Source organism: Cervus elaphus, chromosome 4 (assembly GCF_910594005.1).
Source record: "Cervus elaphus chromosome 4, mCerEla1.1, whole genome shotgun sequence".
NCBI classification, from domain to species: domain Eukaryota; kingdom Metazoa; phylum Chordata; class Mammalia; order Artiodactyla; family Cervidae; genus Cervus; species Cervus elaphus.
Window position 1 is genome coordinate 36,673,744 of NC_057818.1, and position 15,297 is coordinate 36,689,040.

Here is a 15,297-nt window from a genome sequence, read left to right on the forward strand (position 1 = left end):
TGCTGTTGAATAAAAACAGTTACTCTATAGCATAGGTAGAGTAAGGTGGTTTATTTCTGAGGGAAACACAGAAAGTGGTAACAGTATTTGTCTTTAGGGAGGCGAATGAAGTGGCTGGGGCCCAGAGAGGAAGACTTCCTTTTTAATTTTTAACGCATCTCATGTGCTTAAAATTAGATGAATCATAATCCTGGATTCATGATACATTTATATCATTGGTCTGTGCCTGCCCAGTTTTCAATTTGATTAATTGACTATGTTTTTAAATTTTTTTATTTATTTATGGCTGTGCTGAATCCTCATTGCTGTACTTGGGCTTTCTCTAGTTGTGGCGAGCAGAGGGGCCACCCTTAATTGTGGAGCACAGGCTCTAGGTACATAGACTTCAGGAGTTGTGGTACATGGGCTTAGTTGCTCCACAGCATGTGAGATCTTCCCCAACCAGGGACTGAACCCATGTCCCTTGCATTGGCAGGTGGATTCTTAATGATTGGACCACTACAGAGGCCCATGGATTCATTGATCATTTATTTTATTTTTTGATCATTTATTTTTAACTCTCCACCCAACCCAGGGGATAGAAAGACAGTACACATGGGCTCCTTCTCTATCCCAAGATCTCTACATCCCCCAAAAGGTCACCCAATCTTCTGATGTTTGTACTTCTCCTTTGCTTGCTCCCTTTGTATAGTTGATACATGTATACTTATGATCTGAATAATGTATTGTGTACTTGGAGTTGTTTCTAATCTTCATAAGAAGACTGTCATGCTGTATGGAATCCTTTGAAGCTAGTTTTTCCACTCGACATCATACTATGGAGATTCACTCATGCTGTTGTGTGTAGCTGCAGTCCGTTTTTCTCATTGCTCTGTATCCATCCATTAGATGAATGTATTGCATTTTGAGGAGCTCCCTGATGGCTCAGCTGGTAAAGAATCCACCTGCAATGCAGGAGACCCAGGTTCGATTCCTGGGTCAGAAAGATCTGCTGGAGAAGGGACAGGCTACCCACTCCAGTACTCTTGGGCTTCCCTTGTGGCTCAGCCGGTAAAGAATCTGCCTGCAATGCAGGAGACCTGGGTTGGATCCCTAGGTTGGGAAGGTCTCCTGGAGAAGAGAAAGGCTCCAGTATTCTGACCTAGAAAATTCCATGGACTGTATAGTCCATGGGGTTGCAAAGAGTCAAACATGACTGCGTGACTTTCACCGTTGCATTTTGAAAATCCATTATCCTGTCAATGGACATCTGGATTTTTCCAGATTTTCCCTGTAATGAATGATGCATCTGTGAATATCCTTGTTTGAGTATCCTGGTGCACAGGTTGCTGCTGTTTCCTCTGGTTGAAGGCTGAGGAATGGGTGCGCTGGGGCTTGTGTGTGTTCAGTTTTAGTGGACTTGATGTGGACATTCTCACTAGCGCATCAAAGGGACGCAGTTAATACCTGTTCTCTGATATCCCACGTCTGGTTGGGCTTTCTAAGTTTGGCAATAGAATGAAGGGGAGGCTTATTTCTCAATATTTACCCTTTCATTCCTTTCAAACTTTGTATCAGGTGCATGTGTCATGTTCTCAGATAAATAAGTAAAATGCAATTTATATGTTTATCTGAAGAGACCGAGGTTGGATATAGCTCAAAATGTCAGTTATGATTAACTCTAGGGTAACAGATGATCTTTAATTTTTCTTATTTTTGCTTATCTTTACATTAATTTTTTTTCTACTGTGGCTATTTACTACGTGTATAATTTTTGTAAAGAAATAAGGAAGATGTGTGGTGCTCCATATCAGTCATTAAGTAATTAGAAATTAAAACCACAGTAAGATATCACTACACGGCTAAAACTTAAGAGTGCCCACACTGGTGTGAAGCATGCGTGGAGCAACCAGAACTCTGATGCACTGCTGATGGCATGACAGCATGGCATAGGCACTTTGGAAAAAACAGTTTGGCAATTTCTTGGAAAGTTAAACCTATGGTAACCATCTGATTTGGCAATTCTATTCATAGATACTTACCCAAGAAAAATGAAAACATATGTCCACATAAAGACATCTGAATATTCCCAGCAGTTTTTATTCATAATAACTCATAACTGGAAATAGCCCAAATGCCCATTAACTGGTAAATGGATAAATAATTTGTGGTAACCGTACAGTGGAATACTGCTAAGCAAAAATGTATATATGTACAACATAGATGAATCTCAAAAGTATTTCTAGAAAAGGCAAAACTATAGAGACAGAAAAGAGCTGGGACTTCTCTGGTGGTCTAGTGGTTGAGTCTTCAGTTTCCAATGCAGGGGGTGTGAGTTCGATCCCTGGTCAGGAAGCTAAGATCCCACATGCCTCTGGGCCAAAAAACCAAAATATAAAACAGAAGCAACATTGTAACAAATTCAATAAAGACTTAAAAAAAAAAAAAAAAGAAAAGAGCTCAGTGACTGGAGGGACTAAGGGTGGATGGAGAGATTGGACCCAAAGGGCACAGGGGAAATTTTTGGTATGACAGAAGCTGTCCTATATCTTGAGTTTGGGGGTTGATACATGATTGTATATGTTTGTCAAAATTCACAAAATTTCACACCAGAAGGAGTGAATTTTACTATATGTAAAGCCTACTTCAGTGTTTAAAGACAGGTGCCCTTCTACAAGACTGGGTCACAGCCTTGGTGTGGTGAATGGGGCTTGTATAACTCAAAACCTATGAGCCACGCCTTGCAGGGCCACCCAAGACAGATGGGTCATGGTGAAGAGTTCTGACAAAATGTGGTCCACTGGAGGAGGGGATGGCAAATCACTGCAGTTTTCTTGCCACGAGAACCCCATGAACAGTATGAAAAGGCAAAAGGATATGACACCAGAAGTTAGCCACTCAGGTTAGAAGGTGTCTAATATGCTCCTGAGGTAGAGCAGAGGACAATTACTGAAAGCTCCAGAAAGAATGAAGTGGCTGGGCCAAAGCGGAAACGGCACTCAGGTGTGGATGTGTCTGGTGGTGAAAGTAAAGTCTGATGCTGTTAAGAGCAATATTGCATAGGAACCTGGGATGTTAGGTCCATGAATCAAGTAAATTGGATGTGGTCAAGCAGTAGATGACGAGAGTGAACACTGACATCTTAGAAATCAGTGAACTAAAAACAGGGAAAAATGGTTTATGCAAAGAAAAAGAAAGAAGGCTTGAGATCTGTGGCTTCTGAGCAGTGAGGAAAGAGGGTTTCCCTTGCTTTCTCTGGAATCGACAGTTTGTAGAGCCTTCTTAAAGTCTGAGGCCTGATGCCTGAAGCTCTGTCTCTGACTTGCTGGTGATCTTGGGCAAGTACCTTCCCCTCCTGAAAACTCAGTTGTCTTTTTTCCCAGAGAGGGAGAGGAATGCTCTGATAACCTCCAAAAAATGCACAAATATCTCCTGAGGTCTGATTCTCTGAAGACTACCCACAAAGTGTTATAGATGTTCTTTTCAAACAACAAAAAATGTTTTTAAAAAGTTCTTCTTGGAGCATTTAGAAGCATCTAGTGCTTTGCAGGTGTCAATTCACTTAACCCTCGCACCATCCCGAAGAGGAAAGAGTCATTTTTACCTCCATTGTATTAAGAAGGAAACCTAGGCACCTAGAGATTACATATTAATAACAAGATCAGCACAGGTCAGTATCCCTGGACTTGAACCCAGCCCTCTCCTGCCAGGGTCCAAGCTCTTATCCATCACACAGAATCAAATGATGTTTCTTAGGTGAGATTTATAACATCATCAGGGTCCAAGTCAGAAAAGACCGTGCTTTTATCCAGTTCAGTTTTTCAACTGTAGGTCTCCAGAAGTTAGTGAGACTTCAAATCTATTCACTGGGTCAGGATCACATTTTTTAAAAAATGAAAAAGGGTAAAATAGAGTAATACAGGAGAAAATAGAATATATCAGAGTATATTGCGCAGAGGAAAGTAAGTGTTATCTTGTGAAAATTTCAGTTTCAGTGTGTGTATGTCCCAGCACAATATAAATGGGGGCCCAGATTGGAAAAGTCTGAGTTAACAGTGGCTAATCTGATCTGTTTTAATCTGTTTTTAATCTCAGCCTCAGGTTGAGCCTGAGGCTCAGGAGGGGAAGCTAACCACCTAAGGTCACACAGCCAGCCTAGATTCTGGTAGTCTTTGCTCCCATGGCACAAGCCATTCAATCATTCAATCATTCATTCATTCAGTAGTTACTTACCTCGGCCTGCTTTGATCAGGCTCCACAGTGAACACCAGGAATATCATAACAAACAAGCCAGACCAAGCCCTGTCTTTTCCAGGGGCCTCCATCTCCTGAAAGGAATTCAAAGCAGCTGATGTGGCACATAATAGCCACCCTTTATATATATATATATATTGCTTATTCTGTGCAATATTGCTTATTCAGACACTGGTCTGAACAGGTACTAGCTCATTTGATTCCTAGACAACCCTACATGTGAGGTTCTACTGTCAGCACCAGCAAACCCATTTAATAGGTGGGGAAACTGAGGCACGAGGTCAATAACTTGCACATAACTAACTGTTGAATGGCAGAGCTCAGATCTGAGCCCAAACAGCCTGTCTCCAGAGTATGTTCTTAAGCACTACCCAGTTCTGCTTTTGGGGGAAGGGGGGTTCTGCAGTGTAAACCATATCCCAGCAACAAGTCTCACCAGGGACAGAGTAGGGGAAGGAGAGGCTTACAAGGGGGAAGATCTTACTGCAAACACAGTCTCAGTATCTATCTTTGTGCTCTTGGCTTTTTAAATTTTATTTTTAAACTTTTTAAAAATTTTCCATCACATCATGACTAAGTTCTGTCTACTAAGAGGAACGTCTGCAGGGAACCCAGCCTCCAACCCTAGCCCCAGCAGGCACAGGCCAAAACTTGGAATTAAGAAGTAGGGAAGTGGTTTTGGGGGCTCCAAGCTGGACTGGAGCTCCCTGGCTGGCTCTAGAAAGGTGGAGCTCTGCAGAGGGGCAGGGTTCCTGCCCCAGGGAGCAGGCACCAGGCAGACCATGCCCCCCACCTTTTTGAGGTCCTTGGTCAGAGACGACCACCCTCCCCCAGGTGAGCAGCCTCCTCCTAATGCTGAAGGATCAGGCTATAGCTTAAATGTTAGTTTCTATGTGCCTAGTATCTGTTCACTCTTCTCTAGGTGACACCACCATCATTTTTCTTTAGGGGACCACACCTCCCCTGCTCTTAGTCCATGTGGTCCTAGAAGGCTGATTCCTCTTGCATCATGCCAGGGCTGGACACATGACCTGGTCGTAGCCAATCAGAACCACCTAGCTATCTCTCTGGCCACAGGCTTGGTTCATGTCCTCACATAAGCCAAGTCAGGGCATAAAAGTGAAACCTGAGACTTGCTGTACCTATTGGAAAAGCATGGTACTTAGTGGCTAGGATTGCTAAACTGGTGGGTTAGTAGTCTGTTTCTCCCTTCATAGAAGAATCTAAGAAGAAAATCAACATAGAGGAAAGCAAAGACTGAGCAAGACAGATCTATGATGACATAATTTGACCACCTGGAGCTATCCATGCCTGAAGTCCACCCATCATGTGCTTTTTGGTATGTGAGCCCTCAAATTTTCTTTTTCTACTTAGGCACATATGTTCCTGCAGTTTCTTTAGTCTGTTTTGCAGACTCTAAAGCTCCATACAAAAGGGGCAGCCTCTGATACACATGGTATTCAATAGAAAAGGGGACCCAGAAGTGAGCAGTTCTATTTATGCTATATCCAACCTGCAGCATGTCATCTGATAGGTGTTTTAACCTCCCTGAGCCTTGGTTCAGGTCTTTGGAAAAATGAGTTCCTTGGTGTTGCCTGGGGGGTTTGCAAACTGGATCGGGCGACTCCCCTGATCCTAATTAAAATCCTTCAATGGCTCACCATCGCTCTGGAGACGCAGTCCAAGCCACTGAGCGTGACTAACACGGCCCCTACCCCGAACCCTACAACACACACTCTCCTTACCTGCCTGCTGGGTCTAATCTCTGCCTCCTCCTCCTCCAGCAAAACTGAATCACCTGAAAATGCTGAGCCCTCCTCCTCTCCTGACTTTTGCCCAGGCGGGCACACTCTGGCTAATTCAACTTAAATGTCACTCCCCCAACAGAGCTTTCCCCGAGCCCCTGTGCCTTCTCATCATCTTGAATCATTATCACCAGGGCTATTCTCCAACCAGGATCACTGATATGGGTATTCTAATGGCTAAAATACAGTGTTGAAAATTTTCCACATCAGTTGGTAATCAGCTGCTTCCCTGAGTCCCTCAAGTGGCCCCCAAGCCCCAGCCCCTCCCACGCCCCCACACCTCCCCCCCACCCAGCAACTGAAAGGGTAAAGCCTGGCACAACAGGAGGACTGAGGACCTTATGTTGGTGTGTTGATGTGTTGGCAGGTATTCATTTTTGATTGTCCTGGTTCTTCCAGTTGTTAAATATTAATATCATCCTTGCTTATTGCCTTGGATCATAAATACCTGGTTCCCTTGTCTTATTCCACCAGACTGAAAGCTCTCTGAGGATGGGGAGGCACCTCCCTCACCAGCAAAGCACTAGGCACATGCTGCATGTTTACTGAATAAAAGGATGGATGAATGAGTAAATGAATGACTGTGCTCTAAAATGTTGGAGAGTCTTTCTGGAAAATTATGGACCCCCATCCTCAGTCTGAACTGTGGAGTTTTCTCCTAGACTTCCGGTGAAAACCTTGCTCTTTGCCCAGGTTTTATTGCTCTACTGGTCGCCACTCCTGCAGGAAGCTGTCTCTCCAACTGCCATAGTCTGACTGCTGTCTGGTCAGCTTCACCTTCCCTTCCTGCCAGACTTGTACTCTTGCTGAGAACTGCTGGGCCCGGGACAACCAAGATGCACCCCTTTCATGAACACATGAGTAGGTGAGCACATGTGTGTATACTACACACACACACACAGTGCCCACCGATTTAGTCTCAAGAAGCTCGAAATCATAGTTTTTAGAGGCAGAGGAAAACTAAAAGATCCTTCCAGCCAAGCCAACTGAGTCATTTTACAGACAAGAAACCAAGACTTGGGGAAGGAAAGAGAGATTTTGCTTCAAGTCACAAGACCTTACAATTCCCTACACTGTGCTCTAGCTGCCTCCTGGAGTTTGGTATTAGGTTGGCCAAAAAACTTCGTTCAGGCTTTTCTATAATATCTTACAGAAAAACCCAAATGAACTTTTGGGTTAGGATTAGGGTTGTTGTTCAATTGCCAAGTCGTGATGGACTGTTCTCCACCCCACGGACTGCAGCACGCCAGACTTCCCTGTCCCTCACCATCTCCCGGAGTTTGCCCAAGTTCATGCACATTGAATCGGTGATGCCATCCAGCCACCTCATCGTCTGTCTCCCCCTTCTTCTGCCCTCAGTCTTTCCTTAGCATCAGGGTCTTTTCCAGTGAGTCACCCATTTGCATCAGGTGGCCAAAGTATTGGAGCTTCAGCTTCAGCATCAGTCCTTCCAAAGAGTATTCAGGGTTGATTTCCTTTAGGATGGACTGGTTAAGGTTAGGCCAGGCCAAATGTGGCACAGAGTGATTTTTCTGGCTGCTGGTCCTGGAGAGGGTTGGCCTTGTCCACCTGGGTGTGAGACTAGAAAGAGCTCTCTCTTTCATGTTTACTAGAACTTAGAAATGTTTACTTAGGACTTCCTGCCTTCCACATTTACCTAGGTTATTTCACACAATTCCCACAGCCACCCAACAAGGTGGATGGTATTATTAATAGTATTCCCATTTATGCAGATAAGGAAATTGAGGTCCAAAGTGTTTTAAGTGACTCATTCAAAGGTTTAGAGCCAGCAGGGGGAAGAGCAGGATTCAGACCCAGGCAGAGAGGTACTAACGTCTGTGCTGGGAACCATTTTGTCTTACTGGTCTTGGAGCCAGAGCACCCACGTGAGGCCTGTTTCTGCCATGACCTCACTGTTCATCTTTCTGAGCATCAGTTGCCTCCTCTGCAAAATGGGGAGAAGACTTTTTGCTTTACGGGCAAGTTGGAGGACCATATGGTTCGATCCAGGACCCAGCTCTCATCATTACCCCTACCCCACCCCTCATGTACTGGAAGCTCCAGCCTGGCTCAAAAACCAGTAAAAGTGAAACTGTTAGTTGCTCAGTCATGTCTGTTTTTTTGCGATCCCAAGGACTGTAGCCTGCCAGGGTCCTGTATCCATGGAATTCTCCAGGCAAGAATACTAGAGTGGGTTGCCATGCCCTTCTCCTGATTCCTGACCCAGGGATCAAACCCCAGTCTCCTACATTGCAGGCAGATTCTTGACTGTCTGAGCACCAGGAAAGCCCAAAAAACCAGTATTTACCACCCCAGAGTCTGGAATGTCAGGTCAACTTGACAGACCGTTTCTTGCTAAATTAAGCAAGGTTTACCTCTCATTTCAAATGGCACCTGGAAATAAAAGGCCGCCCTGATCTCAGCAGTACAGCATGGAGATGAAAAGGCTTTGAACCCATCAAATTCCAGCTCTGTCAGTTAACATGTCACCTTGGGCAGACCTCTTTACCTCTTGAGCCTCTGCTTCCGAATGTATAAAATGGGTGTAGTGAGAGCCCCCAAAGTCTATATGTTGACTGATGCTACTTAGAGTATTGTGAGTTCTGAGGAATGGTAGCTGTCACTTTTCTTACACACTATATTATAATTACTGGCATTTAGCATGATACTGGTACCTAGTTAGCATTCAAATAATATTTAATAATTAAGTGGATGAATGTTTACCTGTCTGCATCTCTCACCTTATGAGTTTCTTAAGGGCAGGAATCATATTTTGTTTATTTCTTTTTTTTTTTTAATTTTGTTTATTTCTGTGTCCTCATTGTTGAGCAGAGTACCTGGCACATGAGAGTGCTTAATAAATGTTTGTTGTTTTCCCTAATGATATAATAGATGTGGGCAGCCATCATCCATGGTGCTAAAACGACAAGGTGAAAGGCTGATGGAGAATGTGATAATATAAGGATCAGCTGACACCAGCTGAATCTTGGGATCCTAAAAGTGAGTCAGCCAGTTTCTTGCTTCCTGATATGATTCTATAGGGAGGACTCCATACCAGTTATGAAATATTTTTGCCTAAAAAAAATTGAATCTGACTTAAATCAAAGCTCCAGATCTGAGTACCAGTTTCCATGACATATGGGAGAGAGGGACATGGTAAGTGACATCATGAGGATGCATTCAGCCAAATATAAAAATGCAAGACCTCTAACAGGACAAATGACCTGGTATCTTAAAAAATAAATGCCACTTAAAAACAAACAAACAAACAAACTCTGTAAATCTGGAATTACATCAAAACAGAAATAAGCAAACAAACCAAAATCTGGAATTACATCAGAACAGAAACAAGCAAACAAACAAAAAAGGATCTGTTCATTTTCTTGAGTGTTTTTATGGTTTCAGAGTGTGTGTATATGCCAAAATGTCAAATTGTCTACTGAAATACATGCAGTCAATTATACTTTTAAAAAGCTGGACTAAAAAGGATGGGGAGACTTTTACAAAGATAAAGAGATGCAAGGGACATACAGCCCAATGTAAAGTGTGACTCTTGCTTGAATTCTGATACAGAAATACTGTAGGAACTTCTCTAGTGGTCCAGTGACTAAGACTCCATGCTCCCAATGCAGAGCGCCTGGAGTTTGATCTCAGGTCAGGGAACTAGATCCCACATGCTGCAATTAAGAGTTTGCATGGGGCTTCCCTGGTGGCTCAAAAAATTGATGGTTTTGAACTGTGGTGTTGGAGAAGACTCTTGAGAGCCCCTTGGACAGCAAGGAGATCCAACCAGTCCATCCTAAAGGAAATCAGTCCTGAATGTTCATTGGAAGGACTGATGCTGAAGCTGAAACTCCAATATTTGGCCACCTGATGCAAAGAGCTGACTCATTTGAAAAGACCCTGATGCTGGGAAAGATTGAAGCTGGGATGAGAAGGGGACGACAGAGAATGAGATGGTTGGATGGCATCACCAACTCAATGGACATGAGTTTGAGTAAACTCCAGGAGTTGGTGATGGACAGGGAGGCCTGGTGTGCTGCAGTCCATGAGGTTACAAAGAGTCGGACATGACTCAGTGATTGAACTGAATCCTTGGTGGCTCAGTGCTAAAGAACTCACCTGCAAGGCAGGAGATGTTGGTTCGATCCCTGGGTTGGAAAGATCCCCTGGAGAAGGAAATGGCAACCCACTCAAGTATTCTTGCCTGGGAAATGCTATGGACAGAGGAGCCTGGTGTGCTATAGCCCACAGGGTCACAAGAGAGTTGGACATGACTTAACAACTAAACAGCAATGCCACAAATAAAGGCCTTGAGTGCCACAATTAAGACTTAGTGTAGCCAAATCAATAAGTAACTATATTTTTTAAGCTGTTAAAAAAACACGTTTTTTAGCTTTTGGACAATATTGAGGAATTATTGGGAATTTTATCAGGCATTACGACTTAATTGGATGATGGTCATGTTCTCAGAGATGAAGACTGAAATATTTACAGGGGAAATTATGTTACCTGGGATTTGCTTTAAAATATTCTGCAAAAATAAAAATGCAGGGGTACATTCATATTGAAATGCCCAAAATGTCTGGAACACTAACAGCACCAAGTGCTGGTGAGGATGTGGCGCAGTGGGAACCCTCATTCACTGCCAGTGGGAATACAAAATGATGCAGCCACTTTGGAAGCCAGTTTGCCTTTTTCTTTTTTTCAAAACTCAACAAATATTTATCATATAACCAGCAGCCATGCTTCTTGGTATTTATCCAAAGGAGTTGAAAAACTTACATCCACACAGAAAACTGCACATAGATGTCTGTAGCAGCTTTATTCATAATTGCCAAAACTTGGAAGCAAGCAAGATCCCCTTCAGTAAGTGAATGGATAAGAAAATTGTGATACATCGAGACAATGGAATATTATTCGGTGCTTAAAAAAGAAATTAGCTATCAAGCCAGGAAAAGCCATGGAACAACCTTGAATACATATCACTCAGTAAAAGAAGCCAGTCTGAAGGTCTGTATACTTTGTGATTCCCACTATATGACATTCTGGAAAAGGCAAAACTTTGGAGACCGTAAAAAGATCAGTAGTTGACCGGAGTCGGGAGGAGGGACGGATGAGCAGGCAGGCAGGGCGCAGTGGATTTTTAGGGCAGTTCATCAGCTGGTAAAATCTGCCTGCAATGCAGGAGACCTGGGTTCGATCCTTGAGTTGGGAAAGATTCCCTGAGAAGGGAAAGGCTATCCACTCCAGTATTCTGGCCTGGAGAATTCCGCGGACTATACAGTCCATGGGGTCACAAAGAGTCAGACATGACTGAATGACTTTCACACACACATCAGTTTTAATAAATGCACTGTTATAGTAGGGGTTGTTGATGGGGAGGCTATGCATGTGGGGAGGAGGTGTTTGGGAAATCTCTGTATCTTCTACTCAAATTTGCTATGAACCTAAAACTACTTTTTAAAAAATAAGTCTTAATTTTTTTTCAATTTTAAATGTATTTCTTTTTCTAAATTGAAGAATAATTGCTTTACAGAACTGCCTTGGTTTCTGCCAAACATCAACATGAATCAGCCATAGGTATACATGTGTCCCCTCCGTCTTGAAACTCCCTCCCACCTTCCTCCCCATCCCACCCCTCTCGGTTGTCACAGAGCCCCGTTTTGAGTTCCCTGAGTCATACAGAAAATTCCCACAAGAAAGTCTTTTAATTTTCTTTTTAAACTCAAGGATGAAATTATGAAATGAGATTTGATACAATGTTCACACGTTACAAAATTATACAAATTGCAAAAAAAATAACTTCTGGAGCTGGATGATGGATACATGGTGTTTTATTATACTATATGCTGATGTGCATTATACTATTTTCCTTGTGTTTGAAATAAAAATGTTTTTTTGTAGACTGAGCTGGAAGGGGTGGCACCCCTATCAGTTACCACATTTTAACAGGAGACTGACGTGGGATATCCAGTTTTTTCCCCTGCGTGCCAGCAGACAGGCCAGCAGAGGTGTCGGGAGACCCAGGCGCAGCTGGTATGGAGCCTCCTCTCCCCACTCAATGGGGAGCCTGATCCAGCTGCAGTCCCCAGCAATTCCGTCGTCCCTGGGGTTCCTCCCCAGCGGGCTAGGGGGTCGGGCTCCTCTTGGCAGAGGCCAGGGGAGAGGTGCCCCTCCCAGTTTGAGTACCATTATCACCACCCCTTTGCCAGAAGATGAAAGGGGCAGGACTGCCTGGGGAGTTAATCTTTAGCCTCCAGACTGATCCGTTGCCAGGACACCCAGGAACTGAAGGTCCTCCAAGACACACCCTGCAGGCACTAAGGAAATCTGATGTTGGTCATGCCAACCATGAAAGCCTGGTTAGCACCAGCAGTATAGTAGGGTCTGTTGTCCGCCTGGGTGGTACCTGCAAGGCCGCTGGTCAACATTTGTTTTCCCGGTTAATGCCTGAAATTCTACCATTTACATTGGACTGGCCTTCAGAGAGACCTTGATGCCAAGATTTTGATTTTTCTTCCATGGACCATACCTCCTGCACCAAAAGATTTGCTAACAATCTCAGGGGTTTCAGGACCACTCACCCCACTACACCCATCCACAGACACCAGGTAAAGAACACGGGGTGGAGTTTACTAACTAGTTTCAAAGTTTTCCTGCCTTTGAAAGAATTATATCCCAGAGCTTTCTTTAAAATGCGAATGACTCTGGGAAGGTCTAAATAACTAAACAGCCCCCATGAAAGAGATTTTCCTAGGAGATGGTCAGGGTTACCTAAGAGACTAACAGCCTGGGGGTGAGGCGTCTCCCTGGGGGCTTACAGTTTTTCCTGGAACCTGGAGGGGAATGCATTGAGCAGACAGAGCTAATAGCTGACTTCACTAGCACTTCCAAGAACCTTGTGAACTAAGTGCTACCAACATCCCCATTTTATGGATGAGGGAAACTGAGACTGGACTTGTTACCCAGCTAGTGGCAGAGCAGGAATCTGAACCCTCCATCAGCCTGAGATCAGGCAGCAGAGGCTCACCTTCACTTGCTCATTTGAGCCTCACAATGAGGTATCCTTTTTTGATGGAAGAAGACATTGAGGCAGTTCACGGAGGGCCACACAATGCCCTGTCTCCACAGGGACCCCCTTTGGGTCCCCTGTCCACCTGGCTTATCCGGGACAGCTGAGGGCAGGCAGCCCACTCCCTGGAGCTTGGAGAAGGGCTTGCCGAGAAGTCTGAAGCAAGCTCATGCCCAACCTGTCCTCACTGCCTCTAATTGTTCTCTAAAATCCTTTATATTGAATTATCAGAGTTTAATGGAGGAGTCGATGAGAGCCACTGTGGAGCTGCAAGGCCAGGGCTTGCTGAGAGGAGGAAAGCAAAGCCCTAAAGGCTCCCTGGGCCAAGTGATGGTATAAAATATGAATTTTTACATAACTGAGGGAAAAAAAAATAAACGGATGAGCCACCCCATGGGGGAAACGCCTCTCTGTATTTCCATTATCTTGGTTAATGTGCAGTCCTGCTGGAGCCCCAGTGGGAAAGGAAATACTGGAGTCTTTATCCTTCAAACCTCTTGGTGGGTTAGGAGGCAGAAATCCAAATGGCCTGGGCGTGTGCTCAGAAGCCCATTAAAATGGAGGGGACAGGTGGGGGCCAGGGAGCTGTACTGACCTGAAACAGTGTCTTGATTTGAGACAGTGCCCCTTCTCTGGGGTTGAGAAAGTAGCCGCAGTGGGCTCAGATTCAGCTTCAACTCTGGGTGAAATATTCTAAACATGGTCTTCCCCATGAGCATAGGGGATAGGCTGGTTATTTCTGGAGAACAACCTCCACACTCAACACTGACTGAGCAGTTGCTACCAGGTGCTAAGTACTCTGCTTAGTGATTTTCTTTCTTAAAAAAATATTATTCAGCCTTCTATTATATTTTTTATAATTTTGTTTTACTATTATTATTTTGGCTGTGCCGGGTCTTCGTTGCTTTTCTCCAGTTGTGCTGAATGGGGGCTACTCTCTAGTTGTGGGCTCGGACTTCTCTCGGCAGTGGCTTCTCTTATTGCAGAGCACAGGCTCCAGGGTGCGCAGACTTCAGCAGTTGCGGCTCCATGACTCTAGAGCATAGGCTCGGTAGTTGTGGCCCACAGGGCTTAGTTGCTCCGAGGCATGTGGGATCTTCCTAGATCAAGGATTGAACCTTTGTGTCCTGCGATGGCAGGCAGATTCTTTACCACTGAGTCACCAGGAAAGCCCCAGTGATTTTCTTTTCTTTTTTATTTTTTTGTGACTTTGTTATATTAGCTCCTAAGGACCTATTTCTACAGAGGAAAATACTGACTTGCCCAAAGTCACATAGCTACACACTGTAGTTTTTGTTATTCTGGTTGTCACTGTATTTTTCCGGCTTTGTGTCTTTGTGTGTTAGATGCTCAATAGTGTCCAAATTTTTGTGACCTCATGGATTGTAGCCCACCAGGCTCCTCTGTCCATGGGATTTCCCAGGCAAGAATACTGGAGTGGGTTGCCATTCTCTTCTCCAGGGTATCTTCCCGACCCAGGGATTGAACCCAGGTCCCTGGGTCTCCAGCGTTGCAGGCATATTCTTTACCACCTGAGCCTCCAGGGAAACCCATTTCCAGCTTTGAGTAAGTGAGTGAAAGTCACTCAGTCGTGTCTGACTCTTTGCATCCCATGAACTATATAGTCCATGGAATTCTCCAGACCAGAATACTGGAGTAGGTAGCCTTTCCCTTCTCCAGGGGATCTTCCCAACTCAGGAATTGAACCCAGGTCTCCTGCATTGCAGGTAGATTCTTAACTAGCTGAGTCACAAGGAAAGCCCAAGAATACTGGAGTGGGTAGCCTGTCCCTTCTCCAGCATTTCCAGCTTTATTGTGATATAATTGACATATAACATTGTATAAATTTATCGGGTATAAAATGTTGATTTGATACATATATTGCAAAATGATTGCTACCATAATAACTAACACTTAGCTAACACATACCTAACTCATTGCTAACACCCCCATCATATCACATAATTACCATTTCTTTTTAAACACACTGTAGTTCTGATCATGCTTCAAGGGTAAAAGGAAAGATAATGTCCCTTACATGAGACATTGAAGTGAGTTATTCACAAATGACAGGTTTGGTTGATCTCTGATGGATCTCTTCCTGTCAACATTAAAGGACAGATTGAAACCTGCAGCTCCAGCCGGAAGATTATGTGGGGCCACATGAGGTGAAGCCAATAGAAG